Raw genomic sequence first — 14990 nt, 5'->3', positions numbered from 1 at the left:
AGCCCTGACCATCACTACCCAATACATAACAAGCATCATCCTCTTAAAAAGTTTTGTGGGTTTAGATACAAAACTCTAGATGAGCGCAAAGCATATCTCAAAGGGAAGGGCATTTGTTTCCGGTGTTGTGGGTCAACTCAGCACAGAGCTAAAGACTGTAAGTGTAACAGCAACAGACATCTTGCTGCTCTGCATCCAGACCCAGACCCTTCAAATACAGACACCGCTACAGCAGAGAAAGAGCATGGCGGCGAGCAAGGTGACGATGCTCTTCTATCTGTCACCTCAAAGTGTACCGAGATCAGTGGTGAGGCAGTCAATCCAAGATCATTTTCAAAAATATGCCAAGTCAAAGCTTATCCAGCTGGGAAAAGAGAGAAAGCTGTCAAAATGTATTTAGTGCTTGATGAACAGAGCATCAGAGTGTGATGCCAGACGATAGGATGGAGATTCCCTCCCCCGACATTGCTTATCATCATCCCCATCTGCATCCAGTGATGGACAAAATTCCAGCTGTGGACCTAGACGCTCCCATCCTCCTGCTCTTAGGACGAGACATCTTAAGAGTACACAAGGTACGATTGCAAATCAATGGGCCCCACGACACTCCTTATGCACAGCGACTCGACCTCGGGTGGGTCATCGTGGGTGAGATATGTCTAGGAACAGCTCACCGACCAGCCAGTGTCAACGTGTTCAGGACAAACATACTTCAAAATGGTCCCACATCCTATCTGACCCCTTGCCCTGACATCATCCAGGGGAAAGAGAACTACAACAGCTTAGCTCAGAAACGCATCTCTCCATCTACAGTGCACTCGAAAGATCCAAGCACAACTGTGAACATAGACAGCCTGGGTTGTTCCATGTTCGACAAAACACAAGACGATGATAAACCAGCACCATCAGTGGAGGACAAAGCCTACTTGGACAATATGGAAGAACAGGTTTTCCAGGATGGTGGAAACAACTGGGTGGCTCCACTACCCTTTCGCTCCACTAGACGTCGCCTTCCTAATAACAGGGAGCAGGCCATGAACCGTCTCACATCACTTCGCAGGACTTTACACAAAAAGCCTGACGTGAAGCATCATTTTGATGACTTCATGCAAAATATGCTGCATAACGACCAAGCAGAACCTTCTCCGCCACTAGAGGGAGACAAAGAACGCTGGTATCTGCCCATATTTGGTGTTTACCATCCACAAAAGCCTGAACAAATAAGAGTGGTGTTCGACTCCAGTGCTAAGTGTCAAAGGGTGTCAGTGGTCCAGACTTAAACAACACACTCTTGGGCACCCTAATGCGCTTCCGCAAGGATTGCATTGCACTAACAGCAGATGTGCAACAAATGTTTTACGGTTTTGGTGTACATGAGGATCACAGAGATTACTTAAGGTTTCTCTGGTATGAAGACAACAATCCAGATAGAAACATAACTGAGTACAGGATGAAAGTCCATGTATTTGGGAACAGCCCTTGACCAGCCATAGCAATCTACTGCACGAGACGAGCAGCTCTACAGGGTGAGAAGGAACATGGGTCAGAACCCAAGCAATATGTAGKGAGGAACTTCTACGTCGATGATGGGCTGACATCAGTAGCTACAACAGAAGAAGCTATCAACATTCTAAGAAAAACACAAGCAATGTTAGCGGAGTCCAACATGAAACTACACATTATTGCATCCAATAGCAAAACAGTTATGGAAGCCTTCCCTATGGAGGACCGTGCTAAAGACTTAAAAGACCTGGACCTCGGAGTGGATCCTCTCCTCTTTCAATGGAGCCTGGGACTTTCCTGGAACCTGGAAACAGACAGCTTCTCATTCCAGGTGTCCCACAATGAGAAGCCTTTTACGCGGAGAGGCATCCTGTCCACAGTGAATAGKCTTTATGACCCYCTTGGGTTCGTGGCTCCAATAACAATGCAAGGTAAAGCCTTAATCAGAGAACTCTCTTCTGATCAGAGTGAGTGGGATGCCCCTCTTCCCACAGAAAAAGAAGAGAAATGGAAAATGTGGAAGGAATCTTTGATGGAGTTGGAACATATGTATATTCGGCGGACCTAAATCCCAGTCTCCTTGTCTACCACTCAAAGAAGAGAGCTACACATCTTCTCGGATGCCTCTACAGTAGCCATAGGAGCGGTAGCCTACCTGAGAGTTATTGACTCGGAAGGTCAATGTCATGTTGGAAATCAAAATTGGCCCCTCGACCGGCCCACACTATCCCATGCCTAGAACTGTGTGCGGCTGTGCTAGCTGTTGAGATGTATGAACTTATCAGAGACGAAATGGACATTGATGTAAATGCGGCCAAGTTCTACACAGAATGTAAGATCGTTCTCGGTTACATCCACAATGTCACCAATAGATTCTATGTGTATGTTGCCAATAGGGTAACTCGCATCAGGAAGTCTACTCATCCAGATCAGTGGTGTTATGTAAGCACTGACAGCAACCCAGCAGACCATGCAACCAGGCCAATACTTGCTGCGCTCTTAAAGCACACCAGTTGGTTCTCAGGTCCACCTTTCCTGACCCAAACAAACTCAAGTGAGCCTGAGAACATACATTTTGACCTTGTAGAGCCTCACACAGACGCAGAGATTCGACCAGACGTCACTGTCTTCGCCACTAAGGTTTTTGGAGCTCAACTCAAGCTGAAAAGCTCTCAATCGAGCCACAGCACGACTCATTCATGTTGCCAGATTCTTCCATGAAGGTGCGGACAACACCAGCTGCAGAGGCTGGCATGACTGTAATAAACCATGCAGTACAAGTGAGTTGTCACAAGCCAAAACAGCAATCAAAGAGGAAGCCGTCAACGAGGAATTAAAATGCCTTGAAAAAGGAAAATAGTTCCCAAAACAAAGCACACTCAAAAAGTTGAACCCAGTGATTGATGAGGATGGGTTACTGAGGGTGGGAGGCCGCTTATCCTCTGCCAACAAGTCACAAGATGAAAAACATCCTCTTATCATCCCACGGACACATCATGTCGCCACTCTGCTGGTAAGATATTATCACGAGCAAGTGGCTCACCAGGGCCGTCATTTTTCAGATGGAGCTATTCGAGCAGCAGGCTTCTGGATTATTGGGAGCAAACATCTGGTGTCTGGTATCATCCACAAGTGTGTCACCTGCTGCAAAGATAGAGGGAGGTTAGTTGACCAAAAGATGGCTGACTTGCCTGCAGACAGACTCACAACTGAACCACCATTCACCAGCGTTGGACTTGATGTGTTTGGACCATGGAATGTCATAACTCGGCGCACTAGAGGTGGTAGTGCAGACTCCAAACGCTGGGCGGTGCTCTTTACATGCATGTCTAATAGAGCAGGCCATATCGAGCTCATCGAATCCATGTCCACATCCAGCTTCATCAACGCGCTGAGGTGTTTTTTCTCTATTGTGGTGCAGCAAAAGTGCTACACTCTGATCGAGGTACAAACTTTATAGGTGCCTGCAGGGAACTGGGTATCGACAGAAATGACTAAATACCTCTCAGATAAGGGATGTACTTGGATATTTAATCCTCCACACTCGTCTCATGTGGGTGGTTCTTGGGTTGCCAGATGTATCCTTGATGCTATGCTGTTTCAGACGGGCTCCACTCGTCTCACACATGAGGTCTTGAGCACTCTTATGTCTGAAGTTATGGCAATAATCAATGCGAGACCCCTAGTATCAGTGTCAACCGACCCTGACATGCCTGCCATTCTCACACCCTCAATGTTACGGACACAAAATACCAGCACTACCTTTGCCCCTTCTGGATACTTCAGCATGAACGACCTTCATGGAAAACAGTGGAAGCAAGTCCAGTGTCTCGCTGACACCGTTTGGAAAAGGTGGAGACAGGAGTACCTGAAAACGCTGCAGAGACCCAGAAAATGGACAGCAGAAAAGCCAAATGTAAAAGTAGGAGATGTTGTCTTTTTGAAAGACAGTCAGGAGCACAGATATGATTGGTCAGTCGAGCTTTTGGTCAAAACCTTTGCCAGTACTGACAAAAAGGTTCGGAAATAAGAACAAAAAATTGTCAAGCAAGGAGCAGCAAAGGTGTTTCTGAGACCAATCTCAGAGATTGCTGTTCTTATTTCGGAACTACAAAAATCTCTGAAACTGGAAACACTTATCTCCCTCACTAGCTTTAAGCACCAGCTGTCAGAGCAGCTCATAGATTACTGCACCTGTACATAGCCCATCTATAATTTAGCCCAAACAACTACCTCTTTACCTACTGTATTTATTTATTTATTTAGCTCCTTTGCACCCCATTATTTCTATCTCTACTTTGCACATTCTTCCACTGCAAACCAACCATTCCAGTGTTTTTACTTGCTATATTGTATTTACTTCGCCACCATGGCCTTTTTTATATTTTTATTTATTTATATATATATTTTGTTTGCCTTCACCTCCCTTATCTCACCTCACTTGCTCACATAGTATATAGACTTATTTTTCACTGTATTATTGACTGTATGTTTGTTTTACTCCATGTGTAACTATGTGTTGTTGTATGTGTCGAACTGCTTTGCTTTATCTTGGCCAGGTCGCAATTGTAAATGAGAACGTATTCTCAACTTGCCTACCTGGTTAAATAAAGTAAATAAAAAAATAAAAAATTTAAAGATAAGAATAAAAAGGACATTATTTGTTTCTTAATACATGTTTAATTTCATAGTGGCACAATTTCATTATACCATGCAGGGAGTGTGCTGCCATCCTGTTAGAAGGTAAACAATTATTTTATTACAGTGGTTAAGAGGATTTTCATTGTGTTCCATGATGTTTATTGCCCCCTAGTGGAGATTTCTGGAACTTAGAAAGACTGTACGGAAATATGCCGGCCAAACACTCCCCTAACCCGGACAACACAATTGTGCATTGCCTCATGGGTCTCCCGGTAGTGGCCGGCACGAGTATCGAACCAGCATCTGTAGCAATGCAGTTTGCACTGCAATACAGTGTCTTAGACCGCTGCGCCCCTCGGGAGGCCCCAACCACAAAGGTTTTAATGCTTATCAATTGCCTTGCACAAAGTATCAAAATATACTCTTAAACAGGACTTTTAAAGAATTTCATTTAAATGTTAATTATATTTTTTGATCACAGAAACAATGAGAAAATAAATAAATAATGAAATGTTAATTATATAAAGCAGCCTGGGTAATCATCTGCCAGAGACATTTGGGCCAGATAACTCACGCCGGAATTGGGCCGAGCCCCAAGTAATACATTTTACATATAATTTTTGCATTTGTTTACTTAGTTGCACGCCTATTTCCACCTAATCTGTCACGGTTCTCTCATCAATACACACACACAGGAAACAAAAATAAAGACACAAAACAAGGTTAGGAACGTTTTCCTTTCTTATAAAAAATGCCCAATTGATCCATTACTAAAATATTTTTTAAGGATCTTGGATCCAGACTGAATCATCTCCTACACACACTGCAGTATAACTTTCATAATAAGTTGACCAACTACAGTGGGGAGAACAAGTATTTGATACACTGCCGATTTTGCAGGTTTTCCTACTTACAAAGCATGTAGAGGTCTGTAATTTTTATCACAGGTACACTTCAACTGTGAGAGACGGAATCTAAAACAAAAATCCAGAAAATCACATTGTATGATTTTTAAGTAATTCATTTGCATTTTATTGCATGACATAAGTATTTGATACATCAGAAAAGCAGAACTTAATATTTGGTACAGAAACCTTTGTTTGCAATTACAGAGATCATACGTTTCCTGTAGTTCTTGACCAGGTTTGCACACACTGCAGCAGGGATTTTGGCCCACTCCTCCATACAGACCTTCTCCAGATCCTTCAGGTTTCGGGGCTGCGCTGGCAATACGGACTTTCAGCTCCCTCCAAAGATTTTCTATTGGGGTTCAGGTCTGGAGACTGGCTAGGCCACTCCAGGACCTTGAGATGCTTCTTACGGAGCCACTCCTTAGTTGCCCTGGCTGTGTGTTTCGGGTCGTTGTCATGCTGGAGCACCAGCCACGACCTATCTTCAATGCTCTTACTGAGGGAGGAGGTTGTTGGCCAAGATCTCGCGATGCATGGCCCCATCCATCTCCCCTCAATACGGGCAGTCGTCCTGTCCCCTTTGCAGAAACATCCCAAAGAATGATGTTTCCACCTCCAAGCTTCACGGTTAGGATGGTGTTCTTGGGGTTGTACTAATCTTCTTCTTCCTCCAAACACGGCGAGTGGAGTTTAGACCAAAAACTCTATTTTTGTCTCATCAGACCACATGACCTTCTCCCAATTCCTCCTCTGGATCATCAGATGGTCATTGGCAAACTTCAGACGGGCCTGGACATGCGCTGGCTTGAGCAGGGACCTTGCGTGCGCTGCAGGATTTTAATCCATGACGGCGTAGTGTGTACTAATGTTTCTTTTGAGACTGTGGTCCCAGCTCTCTTCAGGTCATTGACCAGGTCTGCCATGTAGTTTTGGGCTGATCCCTCACTTCCTCATGATCATTGATGCCCACGAGGTGAGATCTTGCATGGACCTAGACCGAAGGTGATTGACGTCATCTGAACTTCTTCCATTTTCTAATAATTGCGCCAACAGTTGTTGCCTTCTCACCAAGCTGCTTGCCATTGTCTGTAGCCCATCCCAGCCTTGTGCAGGTCTACATTTTATCCCTGATGTCCTTACACAGCTCTCTGGTCTTGGCCATTGTGGAGAGGTTGGAGTCTGTTTGATTGAGTGGGTGGACAGGTGTCTTTTATACAGGTAACGAGTTCAAACAGGTGCAGTTAATACAGGTAATGAGTGGAGAACAGGAGGGCTTCTTAAAGAAAAACTAACAGGTCTGTGAGAGCCGGAATTCTTACTGGTTGGTAGGTGATCAAATACTTATGTCATGCAATAAAATGCGAATGAATTACTTAAAAATCATACAATGTGATTTCCTGGATTTTTGGATTCCTGGATTCCGTCTCTCACGGTTGAAGTGTACCTATGATAAAAATTACAGACCTCTACATGCTTTGTAAGTAGGAAAACCTGCAAAATCGGCAGTGTATCAAATACTTGTTCTCCCCACTGTATGTCACACTATTCTTCCTGTCCACTGATCTCTTAGGGCAGTCTGTTGGCTGTGGACCTCAATTCTACAAAAATATTAGGTTTGGTTTAAAACAATCACTGCAGTATTTTTACAGCATTTTTACTATACAATATCATTTGAATGCATTCTCTTTTCTATTCATTAAATAATACCCGCAAAACACTAGTCTCAACATCAACAGTGAAGAGGCGACTCCGGGAATGCCTGCCTTCTAGGCAGAGTTCCTCTGTCCAGTGTCTGTGTTCTTTTGCTCATCTTAAATATTTTATTTTTATTGGCCAGACTGAGATATGGCTTTTCTTTGAAACTCTGCCTAGAAGGCCAGCATCCCGGAGTCGCTTCTTCACTGGTGACGTTGAGACTTGTGTTTTGCAGGTACAATTTAATGACGCTGCCAATTGAGGACTTGTGAGGTGTCTGTTTCTCAACCTAGACACTAATGGCCGTGAGGGACCCAGCCAGAGCCCGGACTTGAACCCCGATTGAACATCTCTGGATAGGTCTGAAAATAATAGCTGTACCGCGACGCTCCCCATCCAAACTGACATAGCTTGAGAGGATCTGCAGAGAAGAATGGGAGAAACACCCCAAATATAGTTGTGCCAAGCTTGTAGCGTTTTTTGAATGAATTTCCACAAATTCTAAAAACCTGTTTTTGCTTTGTCATTATGGGGTATTGTTTATAGATTGTTGAGGGAAACAAACTATTTAATCCATTTTAGAATAAGGCTCTAACCTAACAAAATGTGGAAAAAGTCAAGGGGTCTGAATACTTTCTGAATACACTGTACGTTAATGACGTTTAGCAAAGTGTAGAAATCTATTCTTGCCAATATTTTTTATGTTCACAGATACGGTAGCGTAGCAGGAAATGTCAGGCTGCTGGCAACCAAGAGGTTGTAAGTACAAGTACAGTAGAGCTTGATGCTCACAGTACATACATTTACAGTACTGTACTATATCAATAGCACGTCAAATTGCAATAACTTGCTGGCAACTGGGTTGCAGTAAAAATGCAGTTAACTTCTTGGAACTATAGGGGGTGCTGTTCCGCATTAGCATATTTGGGTCTCCAAATTAAACTGCCTCGTGCTAAATTCTTGATCGTACAATATGCATATTATTGTTATTATTGGATAGAAAACACCTTCTAGTTTCTATAGAAGTTGGAATTTTGTCTCTGAGTGGTACAGAACAATWTCTACAGCACTTTTCATGACAGGGTTCAGATTTCAGAAATTTTTACCCCTGATCTGGAGTCTGTTTTAAGCGACATGAATGCTAATGAAGAAACCGACACTGCCTACGTCTTCCTCTGGGTGTCTGTACGTCATCACGTTTGTTAATGGAATCGATTGGACAATCACAGCCATTATAAAGACCAAAATGTATAGGACCTCCCTTTCTCGTCGCGCGCCTGAAGCGTGAAGGACATCGGACTTGCCTCGTTCCAAATCGTTGTCTAACCAGCAATATTTCTCCGGTCATGTTTTCAGTCGTTATAGTGTGAAAAACATCATAATGTAGTTAATTTGAACCGTTTTTTAGCAATTTATATCCGTTTAGTGCGATTTTGAGGAATTTCTTTGTCGTGCACTCTGAAACTTTTGGACACGTTTGGCGTTCCCGTTCGATCGTTAGTGGATATTTCGAAGGACAGAGGACATCTATCGACCAAAAGACGTTTATAACATAGAAAGGATACATTGCCCAAGAATCTGAGAAGAAACAGCTCAAAGTAAGCAATTATTTAATATGATAAATCTTTTTCTGTCGAAAATATTTTAAACGCATATTTCGCCATTTTGTTTTGCTATAGCTTCACTTGAGCGAACCCTGATTTGAAAAGTAAGTATAATTTAAAAATATGTAAATCAGCGTGCATTAAGCAACTAATTTGTCTTTCGATTCCTGTCAAACCCTGTATTTTTAGTCAAGTATATGATTAGCTTTCGATTAAACTAGATCACTCTGAAAGCTGACGTTTCCTCATTTGAGCTTGAGTTGTGACTATTTCCATTGTATAACACACGGTTTTGTATGGCTAAATATGCACCTTTTCGAACAAACTGTATATGTATGTTGTTAAAATGATGTTACAGGAGGTGTCATCGGAAGAATTCTGAGAAGGTTAGTGAAAAAATTAATATATTGGCGGTGTATTACTTTAATAGCGCTCTTTGGCGGAATCGATGCTCTGTAACGTTTGCACATGTGGTATGCTAACTTATCGATTTATTTGTTTTCCGCTGAAAAACAGCTTAGAAAATCTGAAATATGGTCTGAAATCACCAAGAACTGGGTTCTTTCCATTGCTATGCTTTGTCTATTTTTATGTAAATGTTTTATGATGAGTAAATTGGTCATACACGTTGCCTCTATCTAGTAATTCTAGTCGATTTGAGTTCGTGGCAATTGTAAACTGTGATTTCTACCTGAATATGCACTTTTTTCTAACAAAAACTATCCTATACCATTGAATATGTTATCAGACTGTCATCTGAAGAGGTTTTTTCTTGGTTAGTGGCTATCCAAATCTTAGTTGAGCCGAATTGGTGATAGCCACCTGAAGGAGTAAAAACTGATGGAGTTAGAATAGTGGTGTATTTTGCAACCTGTTTAGCTAATAGATTTACATATTTTTGTCTTCCCTGTAAAACATTTTAAAATCTTAAATGGTGGCCTTTATTCACAAGATCTGTATCTTTCATCTGTTCTTTGAACTTGTGATTTAATGATATTTAGATGCTACTATCTACTTGTGAAGCTATGCTAGCTATGCTAATCAGTGTGTGGGGGGTGGGGGGTGCTCCCGGATCCGGGTTTCTGAGGCAGTAGAGGTTAATACAATTTACAAGTGTTTTGTTCTATATGGGTCTTTCTATAAATAATGGGGCCAATGTGTGACATTGGGATAAACATTTCTACAGTGGCTTGCCAAAGTATTCACCCCCACTGGCATTTTTCCTATTTTGTTGCCTTGCAACCTGGAATTAAAATAGAGTTTTGGTGGGTTTGTATCATTTGATTTACACAACATGCCTACCACTTTGAAGATGCAACATTTTTTGGGGGGTGAAACAAACAAGAAATAAGACAAAAAAACGGAACTTGAGCATGCATAACTATTCACAGCATGCATAACTATTCACAATGACTAGGCCATTCCAAGACAATTAAATGTTTCTCTTAACTTCTTATGGCTTGGGGGCAGTATTTCGACATCTGGATGAGAAGCGTGCCCAAAGTAAACTGCCTGTTACTCAGGTCCAGAAGCTTGGATAGAGAACCCTCTAAAGTTTCCAAAACTGTTAAAATAATGTCTGTGAGTATAACAGAACTGATATGGCAGGCAAAAACCTGAGGAAAATCCATCCAGGAAGTGGGATTTTTTTGATGTGGGTATTTTCAATTGAATGCCTAGAGAGTATCTAATGGGTTAGGACCCAGATTGCAGTTCCTATTGCTTCCATTATATGTCAACAGTCTTTAGACATTCTTTCAGGCTTGTTTTCTGAAGAATGAAGAAGAATGAGACCTTTCTGTTTGTGGACTTTAGAATCATGCAGTGCTGGTTTGCGCGCGTGACTGAATGCGAGCCCTTCGTTTTTCCTTTCTATTGAATAAGATATTGTCCAGTTGAAATATTATCAATTATTTAGACAATTGACAACCTGAGGATTAATTATAAACATCGTTTGACATGTTTCGATGAACTTTACTGGTACTATTAGGATGTATTCATCTGCATGTTTTGACCGCCTTTGAGCCAGTGGATTACTGAACAAAACGCGCCAAAATAAAATGAGTTTTTGGGATATAAAGAGGGACTTTATCGAACAAAACAAACATTTATTGTGTAGCTGGGACTCTTGTGACTGCAACCATATGAAGATCTTCAAAGCTAAGTGATACATTTTATAGCTTTTTCTGACTTTTGTAATTCATTTACTTGGATGTAAAATGTTTGTATGCTTTTGTAAGCGGGGCGCTGTCCTCAGAAAATCGCATGGTGTGCTTTTGCCGTAAAGCCTTTTTGAAATCTAACAAGAAGTTAATCTTTAAGCCGATGAATAACACTTGTATTTTTTATGAATGTTTATTATGACTATTTCTGTATTTTGAATTTGGCGCTCTGCAATGTCACCAGATGTTGTTGAGGTGGGTTGCTAGCGGAACGCCTGCACCAGAAAGGTTAAACCACTCGAGTGTTACTTTAGCAGTATGCTTAGGGTCAATGTCCTGCTGGAAGGTGAACCACTGTCCCAGTCTCAAATCTCTGGACCACTGAAACAGGTTTCCATCAAGATTTTCCTTGTATTTAGCGCCATCAATCACTCCTTCAATTCTGACCAGTTTCCCAGTCAATGATGATGAAAAACGTCCCCACAGCATGATGCAGGCCACGATGCTTCACAGTGGGGATGGTGTTCTCGGGGTGATGCGTTTGCGCCAGACATAGCGTTTTCCTTGATGGCCAAAAAGCTCAATTTTAGTCTCATCTGACCAGAGTACCTTCTTCCATATGTTTGGGGAGTCTCCCACATGCCTTCTGGTGAACACCAAACGTGTTTGGTTATTTTTTTTCTTCATGAAATGCCTTTCTTATACCCAGCTCTGTGGAGTGTATGGCTTAAAGTGGTCCTGTGGAATTAGATTTGCAGCTCCTTCAGGGTTATCTTTGGTCTCTTTGTTGCCTCTCTGATTAACTTCTCTAGGATAGGGGGCAGCATTTTCACGTTTGGATGAAAAGCATACCCAAATGCAACTGCCAGCTACCCATCCCCAGAATATAAGATATGCATATTGTTAGTAGATTGGATAGAAAATACTCAGAAGTTTCTAAAACTGTTTAAATCATGTCTGTGAGTATAACAGAACGTATTTAGCAGGCGAAACCCAGAGGACAAACCATTCAGATATTTTTTTTTTGGGGTCACTCTCTTTTCAATAGATTTTCATTGACCTTCTTGCAGTTCCTACCGCTTCCACTGGATGTCAACAGTCTTTAGAAATTGGTTGAGGGTTTTTCCTTTGTGTAATGAAGAAGTACGGCCATTTTGAAYRAGRGTYWCTTGWKGTGTACTGTTTGTTAGAGGCGCATGACCAGAAAGCTAGCTACAGTTTGTTTTAATCCTGTATTGAACACAGATCATCCCGTCTTCAATTGTATCGATTATTTACGTAAAAAAATACCTAAAGTTGTATTACAAAAGTAGTTTGAAATGTTTTGGCAAAGTTAACAGGTAACTTTTGAGATATTTTGTAGTCACGTTTCACAAGTTGGAACCAATGTTTTTCTGGACCAAACGCGCCAAATAAATTGACATTTTGGATATATATCGACGGTATTAACATTTACTTCATACCCATCCCGGGTACGGGATTTCTGTCATTTAAAAACCCTGACTAGCAAAGCGTAGCCTAGCGCCAGAGGGTAATCATAAAATATAATTTCATGAAATCACAAGTGCAATATTGCAAAACACAGCTTAGCCTTTTGTTAATCCATCTGTCGTCTCAGATTTTGAAATTATGCTTTACAGCGAAAGCAATACTTGCATTTGTGTAAATGTATCGATCGCTCGACAAAACAATAAGAACAGCTAGCGCCAGGTAACTCGGTAACAAAAACCAGCAAAGCAATCAAATGAATCGTTTACTTTTGTTGATCTTCGGTTGGTTTCACTCACGAGACTCCCAGTTAGACAGCAAATGTTCCTTTTGTTCCATAAAGATATGTTTTATATCCAAATACCTCCGTTTGTTTGATGCGTCATGACCAGGAATCCACCGGAAAAAGCGTTCGCGACAACGGCGGAAAAAAATCCAAATTATATCCATAATGTCCACATAAACATGTCAAATTTTGTTTTTGATCCAACTTCATTGTGTTTTTCACATATATATTCGATAATAAAGCAACCGGGACAGTTGGCTTCTCATTAGGAGCGAGAGAGACAATGGCTACCTTTCAGATTTGCGCAACAATCACCCGGAGAGCCCCCACCTGTCCACTTACCCAATGTGCTCTTGCAGGCTCATCCTTCAATATAAAGGCCTGAAACTACGTCTAAAGGCTGTTGACACCTTAGGGAAGACATAGAAAAAGAGGTCTTATTGATATGACTTCACATATGCGATAGGAAGGCATTGGAACACAGAGCTCTCAAAATGAGTGCCACTTCCTGCTTGAAATTTTCTCAGGTTTTCACCTGCAATAAAAATTCTTACAGTTTTGGAAACTTCAGAGTGTTTTCTATCCTAATCTGACTATTATATGCATATTCTAGTTTCGGGGGCTGAGAAATAGGCAGTTTAAAATGGGTACGCATATTTTGCCATATGTTAAAATTGCGCCCCCTATCAAGAAGAAGTTAATCAAACAAAAGGACAATTTGTGATTTTTATGGGACATATTGGAGTGCCAACAACAGAAGCTCGTCAAAGGTAAGGCATGAATTATATTTTTATTTCTGTGTTTTGTGTCGCGCCTGTAGGGTTGAAATATGCTTCTCTCTATGTTTACTATGGTGCTATCCTCAGATAATAGCATTGTTTGCTTTCGCCGAAAAGCCTATTTGAATTCTGACATGTTGGCTGGATTCCCATACAGTGTAGCTGTATGGGCTTGGTATCTTTCATGTGTGATTTAATGAAAGTTTGATTTTTATAGTAATTTATTTGAATATGGCGCTCTGCATTTTCTCTGGCTTTTGGCCAAGTGAGACAGTAGCGTCGCGCCTAACCTCAGATTTTTGGATATAAATATGAACTTTACCGAACAAAACATACATTCATGTATTGTGTAACATGAAGTCCTATGAGTGTCATCTGATGAAGATCATCAAAGGTTAGTGATTCATTTCATCTCTATTTCTGCCTTTTGTTACTCCTCTCTTTGGCTGGAAAAATGGCTGCGTTTTTCTGTGGCTATGTACTGACCTAACATAATCGTTTGGTGTGCAATCGCCGTAAATCCTTTTTGAAATCAGACATGTTGGCTGGATTTACAACAAGTGTAGCTTTAATTTGGTGTCTTTCACGTGTGATCTCATGAAAGTTTGATTTTATAGAAATTTATTTGAATTTGGCGCTCTGCATTTTTACTGGCTTTTGTCCAAGTGGGACGTTAGCGTCCCACATATCCAAGAGAAGTTAATGCCCTCCTTACCTGGTCCATGAGTTTTGGTGGGCGGCCCTCTCTTGGCATGTTTGTTGTTGTGCCATATTCTTTAAAAAAATGTATAATGGATTTAATGGTGCTCCGTGGGATGTTCAAAGTTTCTGATATTTTTTTATAACCCAACCCTGATCTGTACTTCTCCACAACTTTTTCCCTGACCTGTTTGGAGAGCTCCTTGGTTGTCATGGTGCCGCTTGCTTGGTGGTGCCCCTTTCTTAATGGTGGGGACTTTCAGAACAGGTGTAAATATACTGAGATCATGTGACAGATCATGTGACACTTAAATAGACTTTATTTAACTAATAATGTAACTTCTGAAGGTAATTGGTTGCACCAGATCCTATTTGGAGGACCGAGCACGCCCCCTTTCTCATTGACGGGGCTGTAGTGGAGCAGGTTGAGAGCTTCAAGTTCCTTGGTGTCCACATCACCAACAAACTAGAATGGTCCAAACACACCAAGACAGTCGTGAAGAAGACACGACAAAGACTTTTCCCCCTCAGGAAACTAAAAAGATTTGGCATTGGTCCTGACATCCTCCAAAGGTTCAACAGCTGCAACATCGAGAGCATCCTGCCTGGTTGCATCACTGCCTAGTTCGGCAGTTGCTCGGCCTCCGACCAAGGCACTACAGAGGGTAGTGCGTACGGCCCAGTACATCACTGGGGCTAAGCTGCCTGCCATCCAGGACCTC

This window comes from Salvelinus sp. IW2-2015, linkage group LG24, assembly GCF_002910315.2.
Source record: "Salvelinus sp. IW2-2015 linkage group LG24, ASM291031v2, whole genome shotgun sequence".
Classification (NCBI taxonomy): Eukaryota; Metazoa; Chordata; class Actinopteri; order Salmoniformes; family Salmonidae; genus Salvelinus; species Salvelinus sp. IW2-2015.
The sequence above is the reverse complement of the archived record's forward strand: the minus strand, read 5'-3'. Positions refer to the sequence as shown.